At 44.1% G+C, this 14675-nt stretch overlaps 1 protein-coding gene across 1 annotated transcript in view; it reads right to left on the bottom strand.

Annotated features, from left to right (window-relative positions):
• LOC126278612 (uncharacterized) overlaps nt 1-14675 on the bottom strand; it is a 1203842-nt gene that overhangs the window by 999370 nt on the left and 189797 nt on the right. The window lies entirely within an intron of this gene.

The following is a 14675-nucleotide window of genomic DNA, read 5'->3' as shown; positions in this document are numbered from 1 at the left end:
TTCACATGCTCGTTCCACCTCATATCGCTTTGCAGCTTTACGCTCAGATATTCAAACTACCTGACTGCGTCAAGCTGGACAACTAGTAATACCGTGTCCGAACATCACAGATTTGCTCTTCCTACTCATCTGCATTAGCTTACATTTTTCCACATTTAGGGCTACCTGCCGTTCATCACATCAACTGGAAATTTTGTCCAAGTAGTCTTGTACCTTCCTGGAGTCACTCAAATTCGACACCTTACCGTACACCAAGGCATCATCAGCAAACAACCAAAGACTGCTTCCCACTCTGTCGGCCAAATCATTCTTGTATACAGATAACGACAATCATTTGTGTATACAGATAACGACAATCATTTGTGTATACAGATAACGACAGCGGTCCTATGACGCTTCCTCAGAACATCCTGACGAAACCCTTATCTCTGTTGAACACTCGCCATTGAGGGCAACATACTGGGTCCTAATATTTAAGAAGTCTTCGAGCCAACCGCATAACTGTGTACTTATTGCATATGCTCGTTACTTCGTTTACATCCTGCAAGGGGCACCGTGTCAGATGCTTTCCGTAAATCTAGAAATATGGAATCTGCCTGTTGCCCTTCATCCACAGTCCGCAAAATATCATGCGAGAAAAGAGCAAGCTGAGTTTCGCACGACGGATGCTTTCTAAAACCATGCTGATACATCGACATAAACTTCTTAGCCTCAAGAACGTTTATTATATTCCACGCAAGAATGTGTTCAAGGATTCTGCAGAAAGCAGAAGTTAGGGATATTTGTCTGTAATTTTGCACTTCAATTCTTTTATCTTTGTTATATACTGGAGTCATCTGCACATTCCTCCATTTACTTGGTACTTGTGTTGGGCGGGAGGTTCTCGATAAATGCAAGATCGGTAAGGTTCCATTACCGTAGAGAGCTCTTTGTAAAATTGAAATGGGATTCCTAGTTAAGTCAGGGTGTGTTAAGTCAGGCGGAATCCTTGCTGCTATTCGACGAAGATTACTTTCGGATGTTTACACTGACTCCTGTCAGTCATCATCACCAAATAGGCCCCTACATAAAACTCGAAATTTACTAAAATATTACACTGAATACTTTCCTTGAACGCGATGTCCGTGAAAAACGAAAATCTTTTTATTATACAGGGTGTTACAAAAAGGTACGGCCCAACTTTCAGGAAACATTCCTCACACACAAGGAAAGAAAATATGTTATGTGGATATGTGTCTGGAAACGCTTACTTTCCATGTTAGAGCTAATTTTAATACTTCTCTTCAAATCACATTAATCATGGAATGGAAACATACAGCAACAGAACGTACAGTTGCAGGAAATGTTCAAAATGTCCTCCGTTAGCGAGGATACATGCATCCACTCTCCGTCGCATGGAATCCCTGATGCGCTGATGAAGTCCTGGAGAATGTCGTTTTGTATCACAACCGTCCACAATACGAGCACGAAGAGTCTCTACATTTGGTACCGGGGTTGCGTAGACAAGAGCTTTCAAATGCCCCAATTTATGAAAGTCAAGAGGGTTGAGGTCAGGAGAGCGTGAAGGCTATGGAATTGGTCTGCCTCTACCAATCCATCGGTCGCCGAATCTGTTGTTGAGAAGCGTACAAACACTTCGAGTGAAAGGTGCAGGAACTCCATCGTGCATGAACCACATGTTGTGTCGTACTTGTAAAGGCACGTGTTCTAGCAGCACAGGTAGAGTATCCCGTATGAAATCATGATAACGTGCTCCATTGAGCGTAGGTGGAAGAACATGGGGCCCAGTCAAGACATCACCAACAATGCCTGCCCAAACGTTCATAGAAAATCTGTGTTGATGAAGTGATTGCACAATTGCGTGCGGATTCTCGTCAGCCCACACATGTTGACTGTGAAAATTTACAATTTTATCACTTTGGAATGAAGCCTCATCCGTAAAGAGAACATTTGCACTGAAATGAGGATTGACACATTGTTGGATGAACCATTAACAGAAGTGTACCCGTGGAGGCCAATCAGCTGCTAATACTGCCTGCACACGCCGTACATGGTACGGAATCAACTGGTTCTCCCGTAGCACTCTCCATACAGTGACGTGGTCAACGTTACCTTGTACAGCAGCAACTTCTCTTACGCTGACATTAGGGTTATCGTCAACTGCACGAAGAATTGCCTCGTCCTCTGCAGGTGTCCTCGTCGTTCTAGGTCTTCCCCAGTCGCGAGTCATAGGCTGGAATGTTCCGTGCTCTCTAAGACGCCGATCAATCGCTTCGAACGTCTTCCAGTCGGGGCACCTTCGTTCTGGAAATCTGTCTCGATACAAACGTACCGCGCCACGGCTATTGCCCCGTGCTAATGCATACATCAAATGGGCATCAGCCAACTCTGCATTTGTAAACATTGCACTGCCTGCTAAACCACGTTAGTGATGAACGCTAACCTGTTGATGCTACGTACTGATGTGCTTGATGCTAGTACTGTAGAGCAATGAGTGGCATGTCAACATTACCTTCCTTCAATTGGGCCAACTGGCGGTGAATCGAGATAGTATAGTACATACTGAAGGAACAAAAATGAGCTCTAACATGGAAATTAAGCGTTTCCGGACACTTGTCCACATAACATCTTTTCTTTATTTGTGTGTGAGGAATGTTTCCTGAAAGTTTGGCCGTACCTTTTTGTAACACCCTGTACAGTACGATCTATCCTTGAGGCCTAGATGGCAAAATGTGGCGTATGACTTTTTCTCGTCCACCTAAAACCCTTTACACGGCCGCCTTCGTCGATCCCCCTTGTACAGTTGGCAGCCCTGCTGCTGCCATTGCAGGTGTCCTGGCTATCAGGAGTGAAGACCGCGCCGGCAGTTTCCGGCGCGCCGCCCTGGGAAAGTGCTCCGTCGGCGCCAGTTGACATTACGGGCCACGCCGCCAGGGAGCGCTGGCGGCGCCGCCGCTGCGGCTGCGACTGTTCGGCGGGGGCGAAAGTGGAAAATCCACTTGGGCAGAGCTACCGCCGAGATGGGTTTCTCTCTCCCCCCCGGTAACGGCGGCCGCGCCCGCTACAACAGCAGAAACAGCCACGAGCGAGCATCCAACAGGAACATCGCTGGCAGCGGCGGCGCTCGACCCAGTTCATAATGGCTGAACGCTGTCCGCCATTCTAGCAGAATCGAGTCTTGTGCGAGCATCGCAGAAGTTAGTTTTCCCTTCCTGCTGCACAGGCTCTTACACGTATCGTTTTATACCCCTCGTCCACTCCCTCATTTTCTCTCCTTCGGGCTTTCTATTTCTCGTTGCCTCCTACACCCCCTTTCCCGTCTCTTCATTCACTCTCTCATTTCACCTTTCGCTCATCTCTGTCCATCTGTTCGTTTTCTCTTGCGACTCCTTACACGTCGAATCCTTTTACACTACTCGTCCACTCCCTCATTTTCTCTCCTCCTGGTTCTCTGTTTCTCTTTGCCTCCAGTGCCTTTTTCCATCTCTTCTTTCACTTTCTCGTTTCTTTCACACATCGCTATCCACCTGTTTATCCTCACACCAGACCCGTTTTGTCCAGATTTTCAATGCCTCTATCCCACCCCACCCCCACATTTCTTCATTTCTCATCTCTCTCCCACTCCGCATCTCCCTCTCGTCTCCCTCTTTGAACTGCATCCCTTCATATCCTCTCTTTCTTCATCTCCATATTCTGTGGTTTCTCCTCTTCCCTTGCATCTTTCCATCATTTACTTTCCTTTGTATCAGACATCACTGATGCATGCTAGTGCAGTGATGCTCGAGTAGAAAGTATTCAGTCGAATCTTGGTCACAGAAAACATTGTCACCAGCAGTATTTGGCCTACAAGAGGGAAGGAAGGGGGTTATGACGGCATCCCTGATAACCATGCTTTCAGTGATCCATACGTCGGCAATTTCATTGCTGCTATTTGTTACGAGAGCCTATGTGTCAGTGCTATGTCTGACCTTTTCCTCTCCCTCCTTTTTCTCAGAATTATACAAATGGAACAGGGCATCACACTCTTCACTTATGCATTGCAGTCCCCTGCTTCTTACAGAGACACTTAAGGCACAACTTCTACAAACTGTGAAGAAAGTGACCATTGTGCATGGAGAAAGAAAACTGTTTCCAGTTGGGGGCGGGAGGGGTCTGAAGCATACCTAAATGGCTCCCAGCATACAAGTGTGTCTCACTCTTTCTTTCTTTCCTCCCACTGTCTCCCCGCATTCCACTCCCTCCTGTGTGTGTGTGTGTGTGTGTGTGTGTGTGTGTGTGTGAGAGAGAGAGAGAGAGAGAGTGAATGTGTGTGTGTGTGTGTGTGTGTGTGTGTGTGTGTGTACGCCTGTGCGTGCAAGCTTTCTAGCGCGTGTGATATTACACTCATTAAGTTCTTACAGATAACAACAACGGAAATAAGAGAAAAAATGGCACTGCGCACTATGGGACTTATGTTCTGAGGCCATCAGTCTCCTAGAACTTAGAACTACTTAAACCTAACTAACCTAAGGACATCACACATATCCTTGCCCGAGGCAGGATTCGAACCTGCGACCGTAGCAGTCGCGCGGTTCCAGACTGTAGCGCTTAGAACCACTCGGCCACCTCGGCCGGGCGCAAATAAGACAATGTTGGTTGATTTTTGCTGTGCAATACGAGTGTCTTAACTGTCTCGCCCCGGTAACCTGTACCAGCATATTGCCTATGAGTAAATACTTTTTGTCTCGTTCCCATAGGTGAAGAAAGCATCTTGGAAAGAAGAGAAAATTGGAACGAGACTGAAACTCTATTGCTAATTATTTTGTAAGACGTGTAGAAATGTATGTGTGGTGGTCCGTCTTTGCGAATAATGCCCGATTGACAACAAAAAAAGGAAACAGGAATTAATTGCTCCTCTTACGAATTATAAAAAAATCAATTCTCAGCTATCTGACTGCGAGGTTTTTTTTTTTTTTTTTTTTTTTAAATAAAGTCTGCTAACAACTGTTCCTCAATGCTCCTGTGTGCAACGGACAACTTACTTCGTCTTATCGCTGCAACTGCGTGGTCAGCAACATGCTAAAATATTTCAAAACCAATAATGCGATCCATGGAGAGTGCAATGGATGCACTAATTACAACAACTACTGCCACAATTTTATACATAAAAATTGAATAATCAGGAGGGATTTGGTCAATTACACTTAAACGGTGTAAAAATGAAAGAAATCAACAACGCGTATAGTCTATTACATTTGCAATATATTATTTAAACACTGGCAAACTTTACACAGACAATTGAATTATACCACAATGTCTGTACTCAATAAACACGTTTTTAGCCTCAACAAAGGTACGAATATTACTCTCAAACTTTACACAAACTTTGAATTATACCACAATGTCTGTACTCAATAAACACGTTTCTAGCCTCAACAAAGGTACGAATATTACTGTCAATGTACGCATATACAAATCTGACAAAATTCCTCCAGCTCGCAGGCAACCAATAACTATGTGCACAAATATCCTCAGTTAATACCAAAGTCTCCTCCGGAGCTACTAGCACGATCACGGCAAACTGCCATCTCTCATGTTGCACGGCTTCTCTCTACCGCACCCTGCGTCCAACCACTTCTGGCTCCCACGAGATAATAACATCTCAGACTCAAAGATCGTGTATGCATATCGCAGCAGAATCATAGATGTCCAACTTTCAAGGTAACGCCACATAATCGTGGATTTCGTTGTTACGTCAACAGCGCTCTGCACACTAAAGACCCGCTAACGTTTGAGAGAAGAATAGTATCTGGAGGTTGAGACTGCACACTTGTCATAGGAAATTGTGCCTAACTGCCTCAGGACTTTATTTTCAAGGTGAACTGCGGAAGGAGAAATATTACAGTTTTCAAGATACAAGTTGTAGCAGTCCACGATATGGATAAATTTTGCTTAAATTCCAGGGACACTTGTGGTTGAAATTAACAATGGAGTCGAGGTTAGGAGGGTCCAATAAAAAGGAGGGATGGTGGGGAGTCAGCGCCATCATACTCCCAGAAAAAAACTTCTGTGCTGTACAGACTACTAAAGCAGAAACTCTGTCGGTACCTAGCGCAGTCATTGTAAAGGTATTATTACAGTCTCGCGCATAAATAGTGTGAGGACCAACCACGTGTTTACTTATCACTCCTCAAAAGAGTGAGAGTGAAAAGGAAAGGGGGGGGGGTGCAGCATCTGGGGTACCAAGTAGATCAGTGTGCAGGTTAGAGGAGCACGGTTCTCCATCAGAAGATATTCAGATTTCTTTTTTCCCTACGTTCCGATGGAACATCTGAGTAAAGAAGCTCATTGCAGAACACGTCAGACCACGAAATGAAGACTTCGAGAGATTAGTTCACAGAATGAAAGGTGCGCGTCTCTAGGAACGGAAACCTGGGTTCAAGCGTTCATTTATTTCATTTCTGTTAAACATGTCTCGAAACTTTAACATGCTGTAACGTGCTACCATGGCACAGTAGTTAAGAAACTATCCTAAGTTTTGAAGTGTTACGCGGAAATCTGCTACCAGATTCAAGACGTCACGACTGAGCAGAGGGAGGGGGAAGAGGAGATAGATATCGCTTTGTTGTTGCACCTCTGGTAGGCACAAATTTTGTAACTGATTTTGAATAAACTTCCCGATGAGATAGAGACTTAAAATTTTAAACACAACTCACAACTGTATGACAATTCACCATTAACTCACTTTCTTATTTGGTCTGAGGCGGAAGGTACTTTTTTACCACTGTAATTTCCGCTATTTCTTGTTACAGTAGCGTTTTTTTGCTGATAAGAACATTTGCTCCTAAGCCTCCATGTGAACTCGAATTTTAAATTTTTACCTACATGTTTTTTTTCAAGAGGTATACGTAGGATGAAGCGATGTATTGGCTTCGTCGCGAGTGGAGAAACTGAAATAAACCAGAACGTTACCATACGTCTCTGTTGTAAACTACTCAAACTGTTTGAAATGGTCAAAACATTCGGCACACATTCGATAAACGTGCTCCGCATGCAACACATAACTGATGTACGGATAGTTCATCACCTATCTATTGCATGCAGTCCATGTCTTTAGTTCAAAATCGTGCAATTATTTTCATGTCTACTAGAAACGCACAAAAAAAATTTTTTATGACTATCTGTATCGAGTTACGGAAAGTATGGAGCCAGGGCAAATTATTTTACATTTTGCAGTCCGATTTAGAAATATGATATATCAAAAATCTATACCTGTTTCATAGATAAACAAAGAAATTTTTAACTACATATATTTGACATTATAATTTCCTACCACGGTCAGAGAAATTTAGTACTTGCTTGACATTTAAGTGCCGGCCGGTGTGGCCGAGCGGTTCTAGGCGCTTCAGTCTGGAACCTCGCGACCGCTACGGTCACAGGCTCGAATCCTGCCTTCGGCATGTATGTTTTTGATGTCCTTTAGGTTAGTTAGGTTTAAGTAGTTTTAAGTTGTAGGCGACTCATGACCTCAGATGTAAAGTCCTATAGTGCTGAGAGCCGTTTGACATTAAAGTGGAAGAGGTACACAGCGTTTCATATGAGTAAACAGACGTCTCAATGACGTTAAAATTTACTGCAGCGTTCAGAGAACTTTAGCAGTTGCTTGACATTTAAGTGAAAGAGCTACACAGCGCATCATATGAGTAAACAGACGTCTCAGTGAATTTCATACTCCTTTGTCAGAGGCAACGGAGAACTCGAAGATGTGTTCACAATATGTCCCTAGCCGGCCGGCAAATCTGTATGCTGAGCATTGCTGGCGTTTCACGAATTCACTCGTATGCAGATCTGCTAACCTTTCTATATCATCAATTATGCCACTTCAATGGCAAATAAATGGATACTGTCGTGGATTTATAAGACACAAAGGCTCTTAACCCACAGATAAATTTCAAAACGGGTATTCTAAGCTGAGTCTGAAACAGAATTGTTTCCAGACGTATGTCAACTTATAAAAATTGCAGAATGTCTTCACAAACTTTTATACTAGAGTTGTCACAAACCCGGATAGCATTTTAAATTCAAACAATTTTTCCAGCACCACGATTCAGATAGATTGAAAAAAGTGAAATGTTGCTCACATCGGTGAAATCGTAAAATCATTAATTAAGTAAAACGTGACAGGGCACAAATTTTTCATTATCGCTCATTGTGAATAGTACCGACGGACGGCCTTGTCGGCAGAAGTTGAAGAGTTAAACAGAATTCTAAGATGAGATTTACAATCTGCAGCGAAGTGTGCGCTAGTATGAAACTTCCTGCCAGATTAAAATAGTGTGTCGGCCGGAGTCTCGAACTCGGGAGCTCTGCCTTTCGCAGGCAACTACTCCACCGTCTGAGTTACCCAATCTTCACTAAGAACCGCTACTCACAGCTTTACTTCTGCCAGTATCTGTACCTCGTCTCCTACTTTCCAAACTTCACAGAAGCTCTCCTGCGAACCTTGCAGAACTAGCACTCCTGAAGAAAAGGATATTGCGGAGACATGGCTTAGCCACAGCCTGGGGGATGTTTTCAGAGTGAGATTTTCACTCTGCAGCGGAGTGTGCACTGTTATGAAACATAGCGGTAGACGGTAGAGCACTTGCCCGCGAAAGGCAAAGATGCAGAGTTCGAGTCTCGGTCCAGCACACAGTTTTAATCTGCCAGGAAGTTTCAGAATACTAGGACACCTTCTTGCCCATCGTATGGGGAATTGCAGCTAAAATGGGTGGTGTAATTAATGGCGAACTGCTCGGGTTGCTGAAGGCAGTGGAAACTACTGCATTAAATACATAAAAAGTTCATAATATAGAAATGCACTCTGCTTAAACGCTGTCATATTTAGGATGTTTTCTTTAAAAAAAATTGCATTCGGATTTTCAGGTGGAAACAAGCAAAATATTTATTTTGTAGGCACTGTGGCTTTTGCTGCACTATATTTCTTTCCTGAAATAAAAACTGAATGCACATTGCACATACTAGAATAAAACATGGAGTACGTTGAATGCCAGGTACCAGCTGACCTTATGCGAGTGTCTGGTACTTCATGGAGCGAAGCTATTGTTCACATACCACTTGCTGTGTATGTTACAAGGTCGCGCCTCAAAAAATGTCTGTACTAGCCATATCGTCTCGGACAAGGAAAATAGCACACGAATTTCTGGGGTTCTGGGTAGAATAAAAACTGAAAGACATCATTGTTCCGATGCAGAGAACTTAATGGTCATGGAGTTCAAAAATTACCTTCAGCGATTGCAGGTACGACAAATCTAAAACATCCAGCCTATATGTATCGTTGTATCTGATAGCTAGATCCATCATCTATAGGCAAACGCATAATTTGCGAGAAGTATGAGGATACTATTACATTGTATGCCAGGTGATTAATGTACAACATGAACAGCTATGGTCGCAACGCACTTTCTCCGGGCCAGCCCAAAGTTACCTTTACCTCACCAGTCCAGTCACCAATTTCGCTTTATCGTCCTATCCGAAAGTTTCCACCTGGAAATCTGAAAGCAATTTTCTACAGAAAAGAGCCTGCACTATGGTAGTGCTTAAGGGGAGTGCATTTCTTGATAATGACCATTTTACGTCTTTAATCCAGCAGTTTCCATTGCCTTCAGCAACCAGCCCCAGTTCGGCTTCAATTACGCCTGTCATTTTAACTGCAATTCCCCATGTGATGAGTAACAATGAAACCTACAATTCTGTTTCACCCTTCAACCTCTGCCGACAATGCCGTTGGCCCGAACTACTGACAACGAGCGGTGATAAACAATTTGTGCCCTGTCACATTGTTTCCATTAATGATTTTACGATTTCATCGATGTGAACAATAATGTATTTCTTTCACACTGTCTGAAACACGGTACCGGAATAACTATTTAAATGTAAGATGCATTCCCAGTTTGTGACAAATCTAGTATAAAAGTTTGAGACCACATTCGGCAAGTTTCTATGTTGAGAGACGTCTCGAAACAGTTGTGTTTAATAAACGTCAGCATGCGGTGTGAAGCTCAGCTTAGAATATCCGTTCTGAAATTTATCTGTGTGTTGAGAGACTTTTAATCTTATGTATCCATGACGGTAACAGTTGATCTGCCGTTGCAGTGGCATAATTGGCGATACAGAACGGCTATCAGGTCTGCATATGTGTGAATTCGTGAAACGTCGATGATGCCCAGAGTGCAGGTGTACCGGCTGGGGAGACATTGTGCGCCCATCTTCGAGTCCTCTGTTACCTCTGACGAAACCTTCTCCAGAAATAAAGTTTCTCCTGTTTGATGAAAACGAAGCACGTTCTCTGCTGTCAGGGCCGCAAATAAACGTGGCCGCCTTCCAAAACAAAAGATGAACACCTGCAGAGGAGCGTAATTCTTTAAGGATGCCGTAAGATACTGTGCATAATTGATTGCGAACAGGTGAGGTAAGTAGCACAGAAATTATGTACGGCAGTATTATCTTAAAGATGTGTCACCCGTTGTTAGGACAACGAAACTCTATTATTAAAACGTACCCTGTGTTCAAGCGGCATAATGTCTCAAGTATCCGCCTTCCATGGCTTACTGAAAGTGGAGAGCTGTCTGATAAACGCACTGCCTGGGCCTCGATAACAGAGGATCAGCTTTCAGTTCCTACTGGCAGAGCGAAGTTATGTCTAGTCTTTCTGGTAATCTTCGTCTGCATAAATAGACCTGTGTATCAACTTTTAGGTCATGGCGGGAATTTTACAAACATTCGTCTGGGTAGAAGTGTATTTAGACGAAAATAAGGCGCATACGGCTCTTTATCTACTCGCTATTACATACGTCTAGAGCTCTATTTGCTCGTTCTCTCGCATACAGCAATTTTGCAAGCTAGTTTGCTAACATTATTTCGTTTTGTAATAAGTATTCTGATTCTTTAGTAATTACCGTGATTTGTCACATATTCTTTATCATGCAGAGATCAAGAGTCGATGCTAACCTGTGGTGTCACCGCCAGACACCACACTTGCTAGGTGGTAGCCTTTAAATCGGCCGCGGTCCGGTAGTATACGTCGGACCCGCGTGTCGCCACTATCAGTGATTGCAGACCGAGCGCCGCCACACGGCAGGTCTAGCACTCGCCCCAGTTGTACAGCCGACTTTGCTAGCGACGGTTCACTGACTTCTACGCTCTCATTTGCCCAGACGATAGTTAGCATAGCCTTCAGTTACGTTATTCGCTACGACCTAGCAAGGCGCCATGATCAGTTTCTATTGATATTGTAAATCATGTACCGTCAAGAGCGACGTTCGTTATTAAGGGATTAAAGTTAAGTATTCCACCAGCTACGTCCGTTTTTCTCAAGTATAATTCCCTTGCCATGTTCCAGACCTCACGCCAGCCTGCGTGAGCTAAAACGCGTGCATTTCGGCCTCCTTTAATAAAACGATGTTGGCTCTCCTGCCAACCATAACAAACCAAGATATACGCCTTTTGTGAGTCGTTCAGACTTTTTGGAAGCGATTTGTATCTCACTTTTCAGCCTTTAGAGACCATTAAATCAGTATTTCGATGATAACTCTTCCTCAATAAATCATTCCCTCCCACAATGTTCAGAGGATACTGGCTCGCTGAACTGCAGTCTCACACTGACGGTGCTTAGATACGAGAAATATGTTTCTGGTTTTTAATCTGGAAAGTTAGCTTTGTCCTTTTCTATCAAAAGGGTTTAATTGAATTTTATATTGTTACAATGAAACTTCAGCCGCGTTAGCACATAGCAGCGTGAATAATTATCATCGTAATAGTTGTACGATTGTGCTGCATTCTATGAAAGCATAGAACTGCTTGTTTGGTCAGTAGCGTGTTCAGCACGCGAGTGCGACAGGCAGTCTGCAGCATCGACTGCTGAACCCTGATCGACTCGCACACTGCACACTGTGCAATGCTTTGTGTATGGACAGGCTACAACATTTCACCGTTGAAAATTTGTGTTGAGTACATTGAGCAGAATAATCTTTCAACGAATCGTTTCACTTCACATTTCGAAAACCACACGTTTCTGTATTCACAGGATGTCGGTCGGACGCCAAGACTGTGACCTTCCCACTTGTGTTTAAGTATTTGCAGATTACGTAAACTCTATGGGCGGGGACACATTCACCTTCATGTTGATAGTGAAGCTATGTCTGAGAACATGTGGAAACCGCGGGAGTCTTTCCTAGCAGATTTCTTTAATTAAGTTCAAAAAAGTCTTCGAGGCACTCACATGTCTGAGAACTTACTCTGTAAGCTCTGAACTTCGCTGATAGTCTGCAATAGTGCACTATGTCAAAGGCTTTATGGGGGGGTCTAAGAACACGGAAGCAACCTGTTCCCCTTCCTCCACCTTTCGTAGGATATCGTACGAGAAAAGGGCAAGTCGAGTTTCACGGGAGTGAATCCGTGATGATTTGTGAATAGAAGCTTTTGCCTCTCAATCTGATTTATTATAAAGGGGCGTTGAATAAGTAATGCAACAATTTATTTTTCTTAAAGCAGATTAATTTTTTCAGTATTCCAGTAAATCATGTTATTCCCCACTCTTTTGGCTACGAAAGCCTATTTTGCAAATAATATCCGTTCAATGCGACGGACTTAATCCATCTTACTGGGAGGGCCTGTTGGCCCGCATGGAACCGTTCTACTGGTCGACTGAGGAGCCAACATCTTGCTGCATTAATAACTTCCTCATCATCCATGTACCACCAACGGCCTTGCAGCAGTGGTAACACCGACTGCCGTCAGATTACCGAAGTTAATCACTGTCGGGCTTAGCTAGCACTTGGATGGGTGACCATCCGGTCTGACGAGCGCTGTTGGCAAGCGGCGTGCACTCAGCGCTTGTGAGGCAAACTGAGGAGTTACTTGATTGAAAAGTAGCGGCTCCGGTCTCAGAAACTGACATACGGCCGGGAGAGCGGTGTGCTAACCACATGACCCCCCACGTCCGCATCCAGTGACGCTTGTGGGTGAGGATGACACGACGGCCGGTCGGTACCGTTGGTCCTTCATGACCTGTTCGAGAGGAGTGTAGTTACTTTTTAGTTTTCATCACCCATGTATTACTTCCCTCGGAATACATCCTTCATTGGGCCAAACAGATGGAAGATGTGTGATGCAGGCTGTAGGCTGGACGAGCTCGTTTCGGGTCCAGAGACTTGTGTGAGGCCTGGCGTTGTCGTGGAGAAGGAGAAGTTCGTTTAAACACAATGACCCCTTCAGAATCCCAGAAGACCGCCACCATGAGTTTACCGGCTGAGGGTGCGACACTAAACTTTTTCTTCGGCGGAGAGGTGGTGTTCCGCCACTCTATGGATTGTTATTTAGTTTCAACCAGAAGTGATGAACTCCTGTTTCATCGCCTGTGATGATGGTCGACATGTGTTGCATTATTTATTGAATCCTCCTAGTACATTCGAACTTAGAAATTGTTCAACAATCATTCAGCAATGGCTGCTATACTGCAACTGCAAGGGCCGCTCCATTATTTGGTCAATCTTAAGGTACTTATCTGATAATTATCAGTTCTCGATTTGGATCTCCATGTGCGACAACCCACGGGGTTTCGCCTTTACCAATTATAGGATCGTATGGAAGTGATAACCTCTGGCACAGAGGGCCCATCTACATTTCGTCGAATCCAGAGCACAGTCCATGTGTTTCGGAAGTAGCAACATGAAAGAACTTGAGGCTGGATCTCCATTTAGAGACGTTAAACGATTTGACATTTACCACCATCCTGTGGTTGGTGTGATAACAGAGGTTTGCTTCCAACTGCCTACCCCGTCATCAACTGTAATCCATTGAGAATAATTTGTTACGGCTTAGTAACAATGTCAACCCTACCGAAGATGTCTCTACAATCTAACAGATAGATGATGCCATTTCTTCTGTCTCAAGCAATAAACTACGCGTTTACCAGCGGACCTCTGTGACAGTGGAACGACATACACCATAACACGATACCTATTCATCATTCATACAGGAGTTGAAAACTTCAAGAACAGGGCGAGAAAACGTTGGCAACGGCTTCGGAATCAGGCTGACTGCAGAGAGACGAAGAGATTCTCATGAGAACTGCACAGGCGCGCAGTGGAGAATAACTATGAGAATATAAGATGGCTGCCCTTGAGCATCGCTCACGCCATCACTGGAGATTGGTCAGCGACCTCTGAAACCCTAAATCACCTTTTGGATCTCTTCATTATCCAACAGGCCGTTTCTATCATCCATTGAGGAAATCAGAAATCTTGGCTTCCATCGTTGAGGCTTAAAATACACTAGACGATTCGGGGAACGATTCGGATGCCGAATAGGCTTGACGGATAGCTCAAGAAATTAGGGACTCCGATCATCGTGTCGACCTGGACCTTACAACGTCTGCAGAAGTCCAAAATATCATCACACACTTCGGATCTCATTCCACCCCTGGGTCAGACGGCTCGTACAAACGCTCACCTTAAGCACGTCCCTCGGAAATCTGTTGTGCTCATCACGTGGATCTGTAACGGCTGTATGAGGCTACTTACTGGACTCTTGGAAGGTCACCTGTGTCGTTGCGCTTCCCAAACCAGGGAAAGACGCAACCATTCCGCCAATTATCGGTCGATCATCCGCTCACCGAAGTTATCAAATATTTTTGG

This window comes from Schistocerca gregaria, chromosome 6, assembly GCF_023897955.1.
Source record: "Schistocerca gregaria isolate iqSchGreg1 chromosome 6, iqSchGreg1.2, whole genome shotgun sequence".
Taxonomy (NCBI): Eukaryota; Metazoa; Arthropoda; class Insecta; order Orthoptera; family Acrididae; genus Schistocerca; species Schistocerca gregaria.
The sequence above is the reverse complement of the archived record's forward strand: the minus strand, read 5'-3'. Positions and strand labels throughout refer to the sequence as shown.